Source organism: Eptatretus burgeri, chromosome 8, assembly GCF_056783735.1.
Source record: "Eptatretus burgeri isolate ZD-2024b chromosome 8, Ebu_testis_v1, whole genome shotgun sequence".
NCBI classification, from domain to species: Eukaryota; Metazoa; Chordata; class Myxini; order Myxiniformes; family Myxinidae; genus Eptatretus; species Eptatretus burgeri.
Genome location: NC_140968.1, coordinates 45,395,586 through 45,413,085, shown reverse-complemented (window position 1 = coordinate 45,413,085; position 17,500 = coordinate 45,395,586). Strand labels below are relative to the sequence as shown.

General features: G+C 45.7%; 1 protein-coding gene across 3 annotated transcripts in view; it reads left to right on the top strand.

Moving 5' to 3' along the window:
* Nucleotides 1-17,500, top strand: part of LOC147021652 (forkhead box protein F1-like) — a 141,480-nt gene that overhangs the window by 84,385 nt on the left and 39,595 nt on the right. The window contains exon 1 of one of the 3 annotated variants that reach the window (XM_085891837.1): nt 13,698-13,948. The exons of the other annotated variants lie outside the window; for them this stretch is intronic. The gene's annotated coding sequence lies outside the window, so the exon portion shown is untranslated. Of the gene's footprint in view, nt 1-13,697; nt 13,949-17,500 lie in introns of those variants that run through there. 3 annotated transcript variants of the gene reach the window in all.

Genomic DNA, 17,500 nt, shown 5'->3' with positions numbered 1-17,500 from the left:
GCATCTGCTGGTATAGATATAATACAGTATTGAGTCACAAAGTACGACATTGACATGACAGGCCCATATTCATTACATAATAGCAATTGCACGTATTTTGTCCTCATAAAATAATCCTGAGGAGTTGACATACCATAAGTTGCAGTTACCTTGTAGTCATTCAATGAAAATCTTCCCTCCACCCTTTAATCCATTTGCTTTGTTGTCCTCCTGTTTTGTGGTCTACTTAGGTTCTGTCCTGCTGAACTTGCATTGGGATGTTTTCCATTGCCTTCCTTGCAAGTTAGTCGACAGGACAGGAATTTCACATTTGCTCAGAGTTCCCACACACAATGGCCTTTTGTTTGCCAAAGGCTCAGGGATCTTTACAATGTACATGAGTAACCAATAGACAAGTCCTCAACAACAGATCCCATCTGAAAGATGTGAAACAAAGGTGAAAGTCAAGAATCAAACCGAGAATAGCTCAAAGGTGAGTGTATTTATACTTCTGAAATTTCCTATCAGCCCTTTTGCTCTCTGGTCAACATGGATGTGAAATACGACAAAGTATGCACACTGAAGAGTGTATTGCAATTATGTTGGAAAACCTTCTTACGGATCGGCGATAAACGTGAACAGGAAATCATAACAATTAGTGGAATGAGTGTACAGACGCCTCAGTCGAGGTTTATCAGTGGAATGGACCCGTCGGGCCGGCAGACAGAGCATGTCCCGCCTGCCACGAGGGACACGACAACTGTTTAGGTTCCAGTTAGAGGGCTGATGGAACAGCCCCTGGGGAAATGGCAGGCATATTGAAACCAGACCGGCCATGTGTGAAGGCCTGTGGGACGTTCTCGCTCACAGTTAATTATCTGCTCTACAGTGAAGCAAAGAGTGGACTTTTCACGCTCCGGTTTATGGTCCACCAACGTATTTGTCACGATAGAGTGATCTTGCTGGATTTCCCCCACCCATCTCCAACACGTTCCTGTCAACACCCAGTGTGTCCCAAAATCCCCTCGTCATCCTGCAACGTCTCTCCTTAAAAATGCGCAAATCCCACAGTTCGACTGCAATTTATAATTTACTCTATCTATGTCATCCATATGCACTATGCATATGATCTGTGGTAATGAAAATTTTTCTGCGCATCTTAGCTATATGGTCACCTAGAGCTGGATGTTATAAGAAAACATTATTTCATTAACGGTCCAAATAATTCCCCCTCCTCCGAGGGTCATCCAGGGAAAGTCTTCGGCCAGGTCTGACATTGTATTGAAGGTGGCAGAAATTTCTAATTTGTTCAGGATGCCGCCGGTATACTCGCATACTCTTCGCAAAAGACACCATGGGATTTTAACGTCCACAAAATAATACCAGTAGAAGGGATACCCAGCTTAACATCCATCAGATGGAAGAAGCACCTTTTGGTGCAATGCACTTCTGGTGAAACAACAATCCGACAGTTGATAGTCAGGTCGGGAATTGAACAACAACTTGATGGCTCAAAGGGAAATACGCTTGCGCCTGCACCATTCTGTCGGACAACAAAATATATTGTTGCAGTCACCAGACTGTCCTGGTTGCCTGGTTCGAATCTTGTAAGTCGTGTCAAAATGACCCAGACAGTACCCCACCTCAGAGACCAACTGCCTGATCCCACATCCAGAGCCGCGTTACTGTGCAGATGGAGGTCCTTGAGACGAGCGATTGCTGTGCTGATCGGCGATCACATGGTCGATCTTATCAGGGCCGAGCGTATCCTGACCACGTGATGCAAACATCTCTGGACCAATTTACCTTTAACAGAGTTTACAGAACCATCAGACGAAACTGTCAGAACAAAACTGAACAGGATCCACCCAAAGACCAAGTCAGGTTTGTAGAATGTATCTGACAACAAGCAAAAAGGTGGGAATTTACAAGAAGAAAAAACATGCAAAACGGCCACTGTACTAGTATAACCTCTGTTACCCATGACCAATACTTGGACCTATGAAACAGATCATCAATGTACAGGTTTTCTTTGCAAGCACTCATTCGACAGTCGGAGACAAATGGAAAAAACATGAGACAGATTGGTTGACATTCGTAATGAACCCTGCGGAGCTCAACATGTCCCTCAACGGAGCTGGAGGACCCATCATACCAGGAGGTGTCATTCCCACACGACTGTTGTGGAGGATGCCGAAAGGCCACTCAAGTCTTTATTTGGACACTCAGTTCATCAGGCACCCACCACAAGACAGCCGTCACAGGTGCGTTTGAGACGATTCGGTGCTGTTCTCCGCCACGTCCATGTCGTTCCTCCTCATTCAGCCATCACCACGAACAAGAAGACAGGGACAACTGGCACCAAAACCCGTAGTTCCTCGTCGCAGCAACAATGCGAGTGCCCCATCCCAATAGTCATAATAGAACTAAAAAGATGCTACAAACCAAAAAGATGCCTTCAGACCCTGCCTTTTATTTGCTTCTTTGGGTGTTTGACCATGCCTTCAGGGCTTCGTGATCCACAAATTTGCATGTGCTCTTCTGGCCAATTGGGCACCTTTCATAGGTGGTGTGGATGCCTGGCAAAACACAAATTTGAATGCAGCCTTCTGGCCCATTGGACACCTTTTGTGGAAGCGTGAACACCTGGTGATCCACTAATTTCCCCTGGCTTTGGAGCCCTTTGCTTTCAATCAGGTGTAACGAGTCCGAATGGCGCTGGCAAAACTTGTTCTCTTGGTTGGGGGGGGGCACAGAAAAGGCAGAGGGAGGGAAAAGAACATGTAAGAGAGAAGGGACAGTGGGGTGAGAGGCACACTAAGGAAGGTGGATGGTCCATCTATTACATGCACAACACATATTTATCCACGCATAGGATGGTATGCTTAACTAAACAGACACTTAAGAAATAACTGATTCTATGCTGAGGATTCTATGATACAAACCACTCGCTCAGGGTGACTGAGCACGAACCACTCACTCAGGGTGATGGAGCACGAACCACTCACTCAGGGTGATGGAGCACGAACCACTCACTCAGGGTGATGGAGCACGAACCACTCACTCAGGGTGATGGAGCACGAACCACTCACTCAGGGTGACGGAGCACGAACCACTCACTCAGGGTGACGGAGCATGAACCACTCACTCAGGGTGATGGAGCAGGAACCACTCACTCAGGGTAACGGAGCATGAACTACTCGCTCAGGGTGATGGAGGACGAACCACGCGCTCAGGGTGATGGAGCATGAACCACTCGCTCAGGGTGATGGAGCATGAACCACTCGCTCAGGGTGATGGAGCATGAACCACTCGCTCAGGGTGATGGGGCAAGGACCACTCGCTCAGGGTAACAGAGCACGAACCACTCGCTCAAGGTGACGGAGCATGAACCACTCACTCAGGGTTATGGAGCATGAACCACTCACTCAGGGTGATGGAGCATGAACCACTCGTTCAGGGTGACAGAGCACGAACCACTCACTCAGGGTAACGGGGAACGAACCACTCGCTTAAGGTGATGGAGCATGAACCACTCGCTCAGGGTGACGGAGCATGAACCACTCACTCAGGGTGACGGAGCATGAACCACTCGCTCAGGGTGACTGGGCACGAACCACTCGCTCAGGATGACGTAGCACAGCAAAAGCATCTGCAGGGAGTGAACGATTCGCTCAGCGTGACTTTGATTCCCTGTAGAGCACCTCGCGAAATCTCCGAAAATAGAGACAGATCTGGCAGACGCTGTGGAAAGGCAATCCCTCTGAGGGACAGGGCATGAGGTGTCGCAGTCAATGAAGCTGTTTAATTTTGGTACGTTCATAAATTTTTTGTTCACTCGATATGCAAACAGGAGAAAAAGATAAGTTTAATGCTTTGGAAATTTCACATTTTGTTGTGTGTGCATGGAGGAGGGAACATAGATTTGCTTGCTAAAAGGAAATAGGTGTATCGGCTTAAGGCCCTGTCACACCTTGACGATTTAGCCAGCGTATGCCTGACGTATGCAAAATTTGGCTAAAACGCAGGCACACGTCGAATACGTTATGGGTAATTTTGTATACGTTAAGAGCACGCTGGCATATGTCGTTGTACGCTGGTTTTTTTCGTAGTACGCTGGCATATGTCTTTGTACGCTGGCATACGTCGTAGTACGCCGAGGTGTTAAACAAATTTTCCATGCTTGAAATTTCCCGACGTATGGCAGCGTATGACTCGCACGTTCCGCATACGCTTGGCCATAAGTTGTAAGCACGTTATGCGATCGTTGACACACGTCGACACATGTTACTTGTAAGTTACTCATAAGTCAAAACACGTCGAGGTAATGTTTAGTGTACCCGAAACTTATTTCTCACCTATGAGTAACGTGTTGTGGGCACGTTACGCGATCGTTGACACGTCGACACACGTTACTCATAAGTCGAAACACGTCAAGGTAATGGTTAGCGTCAGTGTTCCAGACTCCCTGGTTTTTTAAATTTTTTTATTTTTTTTTCTTCGGTGTGACGGTGATGTTGACACTTCGATTTATAGTGTGGTTATAATATAATATAATTAATAGGCTGCCGCTTAACGATTTAAATCATAACCGCACTAGAAATCGAAGTGTCAACATCACCGTCATACCGAAGAAAATAATTTTTTTTTAAAAACCAGGGAGTCTGGAACACTGACGCTAACCATTACGTCGACATGTTTCGACTTATGAGTAAAGTACAAGTAACGTGTGTCGACGTGTGTCAACGATCGCATAACGTGCCAACAACTTATGCCAGCGTATGCTGAACGTGTATCATATGCCGAGTACGTCGAGAAATTTTCAACATGCTGAAAATTTCTTGGCGTATGACGACGTATGCCAGCGTAGTACGATGTCTGCCAGCGTACGACGATGTATGCCAGCATGTTCTTAACGTATACAAAACTTTCCCATAACGTATTTGACGTGTGTTAGCTTAGGTTCGGCAAATTTTTCATACGTCGGCATACGCTGGCTAAAACGTCAAGGTGTGACCGGCTTCACACTTCGATGACTAGTGTGGTTATGATTTGAATCGTTGAGCCGCAGCCTATTAATAGCCTACGCCACGTGATCGTCGGCGATACGCTGCCGCGCTATGCGTAAGTTAGACTATTGTTGAGCATAGGTTGTGAACGCCGCCAACACGCTCAGCATTCGTTGGTATAAGTTATCTATATGTGATTGAAACTTTCTGTGTACGTTACTAATACGTTATGCATACGTCCAACACGTTATTATACGCCCAAAACTTTTTTTAAAAACATCAATAGTTCAGCGTACGCCAGCGTTTTACATACATTTTGATACCTTGCCATATGCTGGCTAAAACGTCAAAGTGTGACAGGGCCCTTTGTTACAAGACTCATTTCTTTAAATTATCAAATTTCACAACAGATTTTGACATTTACTTAGTCCAGACGACATCCGATTCTAAAAAGCGAAATAATATTTTGATGATATCCTTTAATTAGTCCGTGAGAGTGGATCGTGGAAAATCGTTTCATATAATGTATGAAATCCCTCCAAGCTCATAATTTGAAAACTTATCGTACTTACAAAAGTGATGTTCACAGCGATTTGTAGCTATGATGAACAGGCATTCGAAATGAGTGAGGAAAGTGAAAAAAAAACTTTATCCTTCAGAAATCATTGCTGCCTGTTCCAAGTCAATGCAAGGTTGAGCAGGTCAAAAAACATGGGGGCTTCAGACCCCAGCGAGGTTACCCAGGAAAGGCCTTAAGACCCCGAACAGCGAGGTGGCCGAGGATCGCCTGATGAAGAATATAATTAAATAAGGCCATTATTTATCTTCAACAGGGGTGTTTTAATGAACTTAAACGCCCAATTTTCACTCTTGCCCTTCTTGGAGTTTTCTGAGTATGCATGCAAAGTTTCAGGCTACTTGGTTTGATAGTTTTGGAGTTATGGAGAAGACACACTGATACACGCACACACACACTGACACACACACACACACACACACACACACACACACACACACACACACTGACATACACACGCATACACACACACACACACACACACTGACATATATACACACACACACACACACACACACACACACACACACACACACTGACATATACACACACACACACACACACACACACACACACACACACACACACACACACACGCACACACACACACTCTGACATACACACACACACACACACACTCTGACATACACACACACACACACATACACACACGGACACACACACACACACACACTGACACACACACACACACACACACACACACACACACACACACATTGCCTTTTATTTGTAGAGATATATTGACAGCTTTTGACATTTGCACATGGTAAATGTTTGGGAGGCTCACTGGTATGCATTGCTGTCTGCGCTGTCGCTGATGATTCGCCAATAGGTAATGAAATCGGTCCAGCAGCTGAGGGGAGTGTGCAGCATTGGGATTGTCAAGTGTGTACTATGTGTGAACATCTTTATAGTTGTGGAGGAATTCTGTGAAGGGTTTGAAACAGCAAAGCGCTTACCTTGTGTAGGCCTTCTTGGGTTGCTTTTAGCAGCTTCTTCAGCTCGAGGAGTGTTGGAGGTGTCAATTATTTATATAATCCAAGTCACATGGGTTTAGTGTCAGGTTAGGCCAGATTAGATCTGTGATTTGTTACAGGTATCATGCAAAACTGTACTAACCTGTTTCATGGTCGGGTTGTCTGTGACAAAACCGTCTTCGCCACCAGCTTTCCTGGTGAGGAGTGTGTATGGATATGGACAGCCAACAGGATTAAAAACCAAAACCTAAAAAAGGGCGGAAGAGCTCCGAGTGAGCCAACGCCCATCCATATCTAGTGCCCAACTGTGTGCGGACATCCTCCTGCAGTTGGGTTGCTTTTTTCAGGAGGTTGGTGGTAGGATTTGCACTCTGGCCACCGAAAACCCTTCGGTCCGCAAAATGTACCACAAATAAATCTGAAAACCCACTCTGTGGGAGTACCTCCTCTGCAGATGCTCTTCGCAGGGCAGCTCACGAGATGACGGGAGGGGGAAAAGCCTTCGGGACACCCACTCTTTGATGACAGGAGGAAAACCATGGGGTAACCTTCCCGGGTGAGATTGTGGTCGTGTGGGTCTGGGTAGTGCTGAGGTGTCGTCCCACCAGATGACGGTCTCCTTGGCTTAACCTGAGGCTGTCCCGTCGGGTGGTTGCCTGGAATATCCGATCCCTAAGAGAGGATGATCACCTGTCTCTGTTATCATCTGAGCTCAAGCATTTGGACATCAGTATTGCAACACTCAATGAGATTCGGAGACCGGATAGTGGCGAGATCATGGCGGGTGGTTACACCTCCTATTAGTCTGGTCGCTCTGATGATTACCATGCCAAAGGAGTTGCTGTAGCTGTGTCCAATATGCTGAATCCAATAAGAATTGAGGTAACACTGGTCAACGAGCGTATTATGAGACGAAGGATTCGTCACTTCGTGGGTGTCGTTTCCCTGGTCTCTGTCTATGCTCCGACTGAGGCGAGTGATCTCACCGTGAAGGATGCATTCTATGCCATGCTCGAGTCTGTGGTTGTTCAGTGCTCCAGACAAGATAGTCTTCTTGTCTTGGTTGATTTCAATGCATCAATTGGGAGTGATGGGGATGGAAATGAGACATGTGTTGGTCCCCATGGGTCTAGAACTGTGAACCAGAATAGCACTAAGTTCCTTGACTTTGCAAGAAATTGGTATTCCAACTCTGGTGGTTTGGCAAAGGAGATTGACCATGTGCTCATTGATGGTCGCTGGAGGATGATCCAGAACTGCAGGGTCTACCGGAGTGCTCAGTTCCTTAATACCAACCACAGGCTTGTTGTAGCAACTCTAAAGTTGCAGCTTAAATCTGGGAGAATGGTACCATCCCAACCTTGGCTGCATGTTGACAAGCTCAAGGATGAGAGGGTAGCTGAGGAGTTTACAAACAGGCTGAGTGGGAATTTGGGGGGGGGTGGGTGCTTTGGGGAATCCTGAAGAGTTGTGAAGTGCCTTCAAGGCCACCGTCCTTGATGTTGCCGGTGGATGTCTTTGAACTCACCGGAGGGCGAAGAAGAATTTTGTCTCTTTCAGGACACGATAGCATTTGACCAGAGTCCCAGGGCCAGGCTTAATGGCAGAGCTGAGCTGTTCAGGGAGCTGAGGCGTAAAACTGTACGTGTACTCAGGGTGGACAAGGAGGCGTATGTGCGAGGAATCTGTGAGAGAGTAGAGCATCACCTGTGATCAAGTGATTCTTGTCCTGCTTACAGTGGAATTCACGCATTGCGTTCATCCAAGCCCATCCCTCGGTGAACTGCAGTTGGAGTGGAGGGTGTTGGGCTCTTGACAGAGGAGTCCGAAGTGAAGGCCAGCTGGACTGGTTACTTTGAGAAGCTGTATCAGGCTGATCCACCAGCTGTCAAGTTGGATGCCCATGGTGTTAATAGATCTCTGACCGATTGCTGACTCTCCAATCAACTGTGATACACTGTTGTTTGTGGAAACAGGCTGCGATGAACCAGATGAAAATGGGTAAATTTCCTGGGATCTGTGGCATCCATGCTGAACTTCTCAAGCCTGGTGGAAATGCACTCGTGTCGTTGCATGCAGTTGTGTGTTCTGCCTGGAACACAAGCATCATCCCAAATGACTGGAAGAGGGTCCTTGTTGTCCCTCTCTGGAAAGGGAAGTGTGATCGCCAGGCCTGCAACAACTACCGAGAGGTGCTGCTACTCTCAGTGCCGGGCAAGGTCTTTGCTTGGATAATTCTTGATAGGGTTCGCCACCATCTGTTTGAGCACCAGCGTCCAGAGCAGTCAGGCTTTATACCAAAGAAAGAGGTCAACAATGGACCGCATCCTTGCTCTTTGGGTCCTGACCGAACGCAGGCGAGATTTTTCGGCAGGGGCTGCTTGCAGCCGATGTTGATATCTGCAAAGTGTTCGATTCAGCGAATCGGGATGCCTTCTGAAGGATACTTTGTCTTCGTGGGGGTGCCACCAAAACTGATCAATCTGATGTCTAAACTATACTCTGGAACTGAGAGGTCTGTGCGATGTGGTGATACAATCTCTGACTTATTTTCAGTTTTTACTGGAGTTCGTCAGGGGCATGTACTGGCCCCACACTTTTCAGCGCTTTTATCGACTGGATTCTTGGGAGGATGTCAGAGAGACCAAGCTGCGGTGCATCATTTGGCAATGTTAAGATATCTAACATTGATTTTGTAGATGATGCAGTCTTCTTTGCGGAGACTCGAGATATCCTTTTGGGGTTCCTCGAGGTGCTGAATGACACGTCGGAGCCGCTGGGATTACGGGTTTCCTGGGTCAAAACTAAGATCAAGGCTTTCAATGACATCTTGGATGATACTATCTTGTCTGTACATGTTTTTGCTGAGGATGTTGAGGTCACGGAGATATTCACTTACCTTGGCAGTTTTATTCAGGTCTCTACTGGCTGTGAACCATCAATCAACAGATGTCTGGGTCGGGTCTCGGGAGTCATGGAATCACTGGATCATGTGGTGTGACACTACCGGTGCCTGTGCAGGAGGACGAAAGTCTGAGTCTTCCGGTTATTGGTGCTTCCAGTTTTGCTCTACGTATGTGGGACTTGGACTCTGACTAATGTTCTGAGATGGCGGCTTAATTCCTTTGGTGGCAGGTCTCTTTGGAGAATCCTTGGCGATCTCTGGTGGGACTTTGTGTCCAATGAGTGGTTGCTGAGAGAGATGCAAATGAGATTTGTTACTTGCATAGTTTGTGACCGTCAGCTGCAGCTGTATGGACATGTGGCTCGTTTTCCTGACGCTTATCCTACTCATCATATTCTTTCAACGAGGGAGCCTCGTGAGTGGCAAAGGCCAAAGGGCCGACCACGTGCCTCGTGGTTGCAGCGGATTGATCAGCATATCAAGGAGATGGAGATGGGCCACTCATCTGCCTGGGGAATGGCCAGACGGAGGCCCCTGTAGTGCTGGAGGGAAGCTCTGGCACATGCTCCCAGACCTGACCTGACCTGGATTCCCTCCATTTACAGGTGAGAGATGTGGGTGGTTCTTTCTTTAATATATATATATATATATATATATATATATATATATATATATATATATATATATATATATATATATATATATATATATATATATATATATATATATATATATATATACATAGTTGAAAGTGTGTCTGTTTGTGTGATTGTGTGTTTGTCTGTGACCTATGCACACGAAAAATACTGGACTGATCCTCACCAAACTTCATATGGTGACAGAAAATGTACCCGGGAGTGTCCCGATGTAAAAGAATTGTACTTCCGACTTCCGGTTTCCGAATTATGACGTCATCACCTGATTTCGTAATGTTAATTTTTCAAGTTCAGCCGATTGACATGGGGCCAACGCCATATACAATATATCTAACATATGATTTACAATTTTTGTTTGTTTGTTTGTCTGCACGCACTAATCTCCTGAAAGGGGAAGATAGGAGCTCACCACTGAAACAAAAAATGTCGGGATGGGCCCTGGGAAGGTTATAGGCTATGTGGCAAGGCCCCTCTTCTGGGGGGGGGGGTGTTTCCCCCTCACCAACCCCCTTAGCCTATGACTGCCATGGTCCAATAGGGAACTGATATGTGCTCGCGTCAGACATATGTATAGAAGTTTAAATTCATTCAAAAAGAACCTGGGCAGCGCCGGGTGCATTCACCTTGTGTTCATATATATATATATATATATATATATATATATATATATATATATATATATATATATATATATATATATATATATATATATATATATATATATATATATATGTACAGTGGGGAGAACAACTATTTGATACACTGCCGATTTTGCAGGTTTTCCCACTTACAAAGCACGTAGAGGTCTGTAATTTTTATCAGAGGTACACTTCAACTGTGAATGACGGAATCTAAAACAAAAATCCTGAAAATCACATTGTTTGATTTTTAAATAATTAATTTGCATTTTATTGCATGAAATAAGTATTTGATACATCAGAAAAACAGAACTTAATATTTGGTACAGAAACCTTTGTTTGCAATTACAGTTTCCTGTTGTTCTTAACCAGGTTTGCACAGACCGCAGCAGGGATTTTGGCCCACTCCTCCATACAGATCTTCTCCAGATCCTTCAGGTTTCGGAGCTGTCGCTGGGCAACACAGACTTTCAGCTCCCTCCAAAGATTTTCCATTGGGTTCAGGTCTGGAGACTGGCTAGGCCACTCCAGGACCTTGAGATGCTTCTTACGGAGCCACTCCTTAGTTGCCCTGGCTGTGTGTTTCGGGTCGTTGTCATGCTGGAAGACCCAGCCACGCCCCATCTTCAATGCTCTTGTTGAGGGAAGGAGGTTGTTGGCCAAGATCTCGCGATACATGGCCCCATCCATCCTCCCCTCAATACGGTGCAGTCGTCCTGTCCCCTTTGCAGAAAAGCATCCCCAAAGAATGATGTTTCCACCTCCATGCTTCACGGTTGGGATGGTGTTCTTGGGGTTGTACTCATCCTTCTTCTCCCTCCAAACACGGCGAGTGGAGTTTAAACCAAAAAGCTCTATTTTGGTCTCATCAGACCACATGACCTTCTCCCATTCCTCCTCTGGATCATCCAGATGGTCATTGGCAAACTTCAGACGGGCCTGGACATGCGCTTGCTTGAGCAGAGGGACCTAGCTTGCACTGCAAGATTTTAATCCATGACGGCATGGTGTGTTACTTATGGTTTTCTTTGATACTGTGGTCCCAGCTCTCTTCAGGTCATTGATCAGGTCCTGCTGTGTAGTTCTGGGCTGATCTCTCACCTTTCTCATGATCATTGAAGCTCCACGGGGTGAGATCTTGCATGGAGCCCCAGACCGAGGGTGATTGACTGTTATCTTGAACTTCTTCCATTTTCTAATAATTGCACCAACAGTTGTTGCCTTCTCACCAAGCTGCTTGCCTATTGTCCTGTAGCCCATCCCAGCCTTGTGCAAGTCTACAATTTTGTCCCTGATGTTCTTAGACAGCTCTCTGGTCTTGCCCATTGTGGAGAGGATGGAGTCTGATTGATTGAGTGTGGACAGCTGTCTTTTATGCAAATAACGAGTTCAAACAGGTGCAGTTAATACAGGTAATGAGTGGAGAATGGGAGGGCTTCTTAAAGACAAAACTAACAGGTCTGTGAGAGCAGGAATTCTTACTGGTTGGTCGGTGATCAAATACTTATTTCATGCAATAAAATGCAAATTAATTATTTAAAAATCATACAATGTGATTTTCAGGATTTTTGTTTTAGACTCCATCTTTCACAGTTGAAGTGTACCTATGATAAAAATTACAGACCTCTACGTGCTTTGTAAGTGGGAAAACCTACAAAATCGGCAGTGTATCAAAGACTTGTTCTCCCCAATGTATATATATATATATATATATATATATATATATATATATATATATATATATATATATATATATATATATATATATATATATATATATATATATATATATATATATATCTATATATATATATATATATATATATATATATATATATATATATATATATATATATATATATATATATATATATATATATATATATATATATATATATATGTATATATATATGTATGTATATATATATATATGTATATATATATATATAAATATATGTATATATATATATATATATATATATATGTATACATATATATATATATATATATATATATATATATATATATATATATATATATATATATATATATATCCCTGTGTCGTAAGAGGCTACCAGGGTTGCGTCAGGAAGGGCATCCGGCGTAAAACATATGCCAAATCACTATGCGGATCATATGGATGATCCGCTGTGGCGACCCCTAACGGGAGCAGCCGAAAGAAGAAGAAGAAGAAGAAGATATATATATATATATATATATATATATATATATATATATATATATATGTATATGTATGTGTATATATATATATATATATATATATATATATATATATATATATATATATATATATATATATATATGTATGTATATGTATGTGTATGTATATATATATATATATATATATATATATATATATATATATATATATATATATATATATATATATATATATATATATATATATATATATATATATATATATTGTTACGTTTGAGGGGGGGTATGCATTCAAAGGGTAATTAGGATGTTTAATTGGGTATGCCATGCTGTTCGAGTTTACCAGGATCTTGATGTAATAAGTAGCGATTCAGTGGTGATAAGTTGTCTAGTAAATGTTAATTTCTTCAAGGGGGGAGATGATAATTGTCACGTAATTAGATAGGGACACGGGATAGGGTAAGTGTGTCTGCGTAAACCCCTTTTTGTATTCTCTGGAGACTGGCCGTGACGTCACAGGACAGTGCAGCGGATGGCTCCGCCCCGTGATCATGATTGGCGGAAGGCGATGGCGGTGGGCCAATAAACGGCTCGATTGGGAGTGACGAGGATGAAGGATAAAAAGGTTCTGTTCGGGGTCGAAAAAGAAGAAGAAGAAGAAGAAGAAGATTACAACCAGAACGATCGTGTTTTTTTTGGTGTGGAAGCTGTGGTGGCAGAGAGCGTCCTGGTTGCTGTGCTGAGTCGATCGTGCTCTTGATCGTGTCTGGGACCCTTGCCGAGCCTCGTGCCTCGCCTCGGTTGGCTCTGGGGTTCTGCTGACTCGGAGTACGGGGTCGGGCAGCGGGCGGACCTGCCTCCCTCTCCTGCTCACGGCTTGGCGCCAGAACTGGTTCCCTGGCGGCTGTGAGCGGACTTGGGCCAAGACCAGGAGGTCGACAGCACCACGGTTTCTCCTGCTCCCCCCTGACGAGAGCAAGGCCAGCTCGTCCGGCGCCGATCCAGGTACAGTTGCGTCCACACCACGGTCCAGCCTGACCACCAGAGATAGCTATGGTGTGTGTGTGTGTGTGTGTGTGTGTGTGTGTGTGTGTGTGTGTGTGTGTGTGTGTGTGTGTGTGTGTGTGTGTGTGTGTGTGTGTGTGTGTGTGTGTGTGTGTGTGTGTGTGTGTGTGTGTGTGTTTGGCGCCTTAGAGGGATTGAGAACTGTATATTCATTGGAATTGTCTGTGTTTTTTCCCCACGCCCGATCCCACACCATCCCGTCGAATCGCCTCGGATCCCTCTTCTTGCCGAGTCTTGTTATTTCTGGTGAAAATAAAAACAAATAAACATCATCAACTCAGTGAAAAGCGACTCGTGCCACCTTCCTCGTCCCATTTGCGGTAGAGCGACTAGAACCGCCATGTTTGGGTTATAAACAAATAAATCGCCTCCATCGTTTCGGCTCATTCTACGTTGGCGGGACTGTTCAAGTCCCGTGGACGTCACATTGGTGTCAGGGTGTTGGATGTTCGAACCCCTCTAAATTATATTTGGTATCGGGAGAATATACCAAGATTAAAATCTCGCCACGAATTGGAATATAAAATTACTTCAGAAAAGCGCGCGAGCGCGGGAAAATTTTGGCGGGATTTTTCAAATTTAAATTAATTGGCGGCAAACGGGACTTCTGCACCATGGCGGATGTGCAGATGTTTGAGGAGGAAGGCCACGTGTCTGGCAGCGAGTCGGGGGAAGAGGGGAGAGACGGGGGTAGGGTTCGAACCTCCCCCATTCCGAGCGTGGACCGTGCTTCATCGCCCGTAACGGAGCCGGCAGCGCCGGAAACCGGCACGATGACGATCTGGACAATGTTGGAACGTTTAATGAGTGCAATTACAGCACAGGGGGCAAAAATGACGGCACAGGGGGCACAAATGGCAGAAATGACGGCACAAATAGAAAATCAATTCGTGACACAGAGGGCAGACATGACGGCACAGGGGGCACAAATGGCAGACATGACGGCACAAATAGAAAATCAATTCGTGACACAGAGGGCAGACATGACGGCACAGAGGGCAGAGATGGTGGATCGATTGGGGGTAATGGGGGAACAGTTGGGTGCACGGATTGATTTAATGAGGGATGAATTGGGGGAAAAGATGGAGAAAATGAAAACTGAGATGCAGGAGTGTGTGGATGTTAAATTGGGAGAAATACAAAGTAAATTCGAGGATAGATTGGAGGAAACAAAGGTAGAAATTACATTGGAGGGGGAAAATACACGGAAAAAATTGGTAGATAAAATTGATGCAATGAACATTCGGGTTGATAAAGTGGATGAAAGCCTGGAACGTCATCGTGCCTGTGTGGATGCTCGTATGCAGCTGCAAGTTGAAGAGTGGGGAGAGCTGAGGAAGCAAGGGATGAATTTGGCGGAGGAGGTAAAAGGATTGGAGGCTCGTTTGGACGAACAAAATAAAATTATGAGCCAAGATGAAGTCTTGGATAAAGGCCTGGTAGAGCCGTCTTTTGTAAGTAGAGTGTCCGGGTTGGTTGAGGAGCAGCTACAAACTCGCGACGGAGCCTTGGAGGAGGTTGTGCGGGCCCAGAAGATCCTGTGGGAAGAGGTGAATCGGTCCATTCAACGTTTGGAACAGGAGGCAAAATTGACCCATGAGACCCTCACCACAAAACATCTTTGGCCACAGTGGGCTCCGAAATTGGATACGCAGCCACAAGGGTGTTTGATCCCTGGGCTGGATTCGGACAAGGGAGAAACTGAGAAGAGGGCCACCGTAAAATTGATCCCCCTGGTAAATTTCGACGGGTCAGGGAGCGTTGAAGCTTTTCTGACGCAATTTGAGTGCATTTCCCGACTAAACGGGTGGAATGAGCGGGAACGTACAGGGAATTAGGTGGCAACGTTGCAGGGACCAGCCGCAGATGTGTTAAACGTGATCGCGGAGGGGATGTTGACCAGCTCCCACATCTGCGAGGCGTTGAGCCGTCGGTTTGGGTTCGCGGCAAACTGTGATCTGGTGCGGGCCCAGCTCCAGCACCGCAGATTAAAGCCGGGTGAGACAGTGCAGGAGCTGGCACAGGACATTTACCAATCAGTCAGGATCACATATCGGGACCTTACAGTGGAGGCATGGGACAGACTGGCACTCGAGAAATTTTTAGCTGCTCTTCCGGACCCTGAGGTCCGAGCGCTAGTGGAGCTACAGGATCCACCCACCGTTCACCGAGCGGCTGAGTGCGCAGCCAGGCTGGCCTCGTGGAGGCGGCCGGGTCGGGTGCCCGAGAGGCTATCGGTGATGGTCCGACAGGCGGAGATCCAGGATCAAGGAGAGGGGCTGGGAGAAATTGGCATTACCCAAATGTTTCAGGAAATTTGCCAGAAACTGTCGAGTTTGATAAAGGGTAATCCGGTAGTTAGTGTGCCAAAGCGGCGGGGTCCAGCCCAGCCAATAGAGCAATTTGATTATGGCCGAGGGAGTCCGGAACCGGAAGAGACATTTCACCGATACTCACGGGGGCCTTTTATGGGGAGTTGTTTCCGGTGCTGGCGAAGAGGACACATGCAACGATATTGCTGGTACCCGGCGATGGAGGGACCCTCCAATAGACTTTTAGACTCGGAGAGGGTGAATCCTCCTGCTGAACCGCCAGGTCTATCCGAGATGCCCTTTCATAGGTCGGGTCCGGAGATGATTCACCACCTGGTGGCTAATGGTGACAGTGTCTGGAGGCAACTGGGAGAGGGTCTGGTTGGGCGACCAAGGCGGGTAGGACCTTGGCGACCCAGGAATGCCAGAGGAGCCAGTGAGACCCCTTCCAGAGTGTTGTACGGGATTAGAGCTGATGGCTACCAGGGGGGAGGGAATCAAAGGGAGCGGGGCGGAGAAACGTCCGGGTTGGACTAAAGCTTACCTGTGGGCATGGTTGCACCTGAGATGCCCCCATCATCTTGTGGTAACCCACCCCACGGCCACGACGGGATTCAGCCTGCATGATTAAAATGAGGACCATGACCTAGAAATGTGATGATGACCATGGTGTGAGTGTTGTGAAGATGTGTGAGTCCCACCCGATCCCGCACAACTTGACAGGTGCAGCAAGGGCATGATGTCCGCATAATTTTGGGGCAAGCAAATTTGAAAATTGGCTCCCCAGGTAACGCTGGGTCTATTAGCATCCACTGGGGGAGGCGGTCAAGTGTAAATATCCTGTGAATAGTGTCATTAAGGCTTAGAGTAGGAATGTAAAGTATAAGTGTTGTGTTTTTGTGGAACCTTTTGTTTCCCCTCCCCAGATCACTGGAAGAGTGCTGGGCAGGAGCGTTGATCCGGAGGATGGAGTGCAACTTCGCTCAGTACTCTCATGAAATAAAATAAAAAAAAAACAAAAACAAAAAAAAACGAATGATTGTTTAGGCGAGGATAAGGCCATAAGGGGGTAGTACATTAAGCAGGATAGGTAAGTTAGCTGCGACTAGCTGCCCATTGCCCCTCCTACTTTATTTCGTTAGGTTAATTAGGTGTGAGTCAGTAAGTGTTTAGGCTGGTA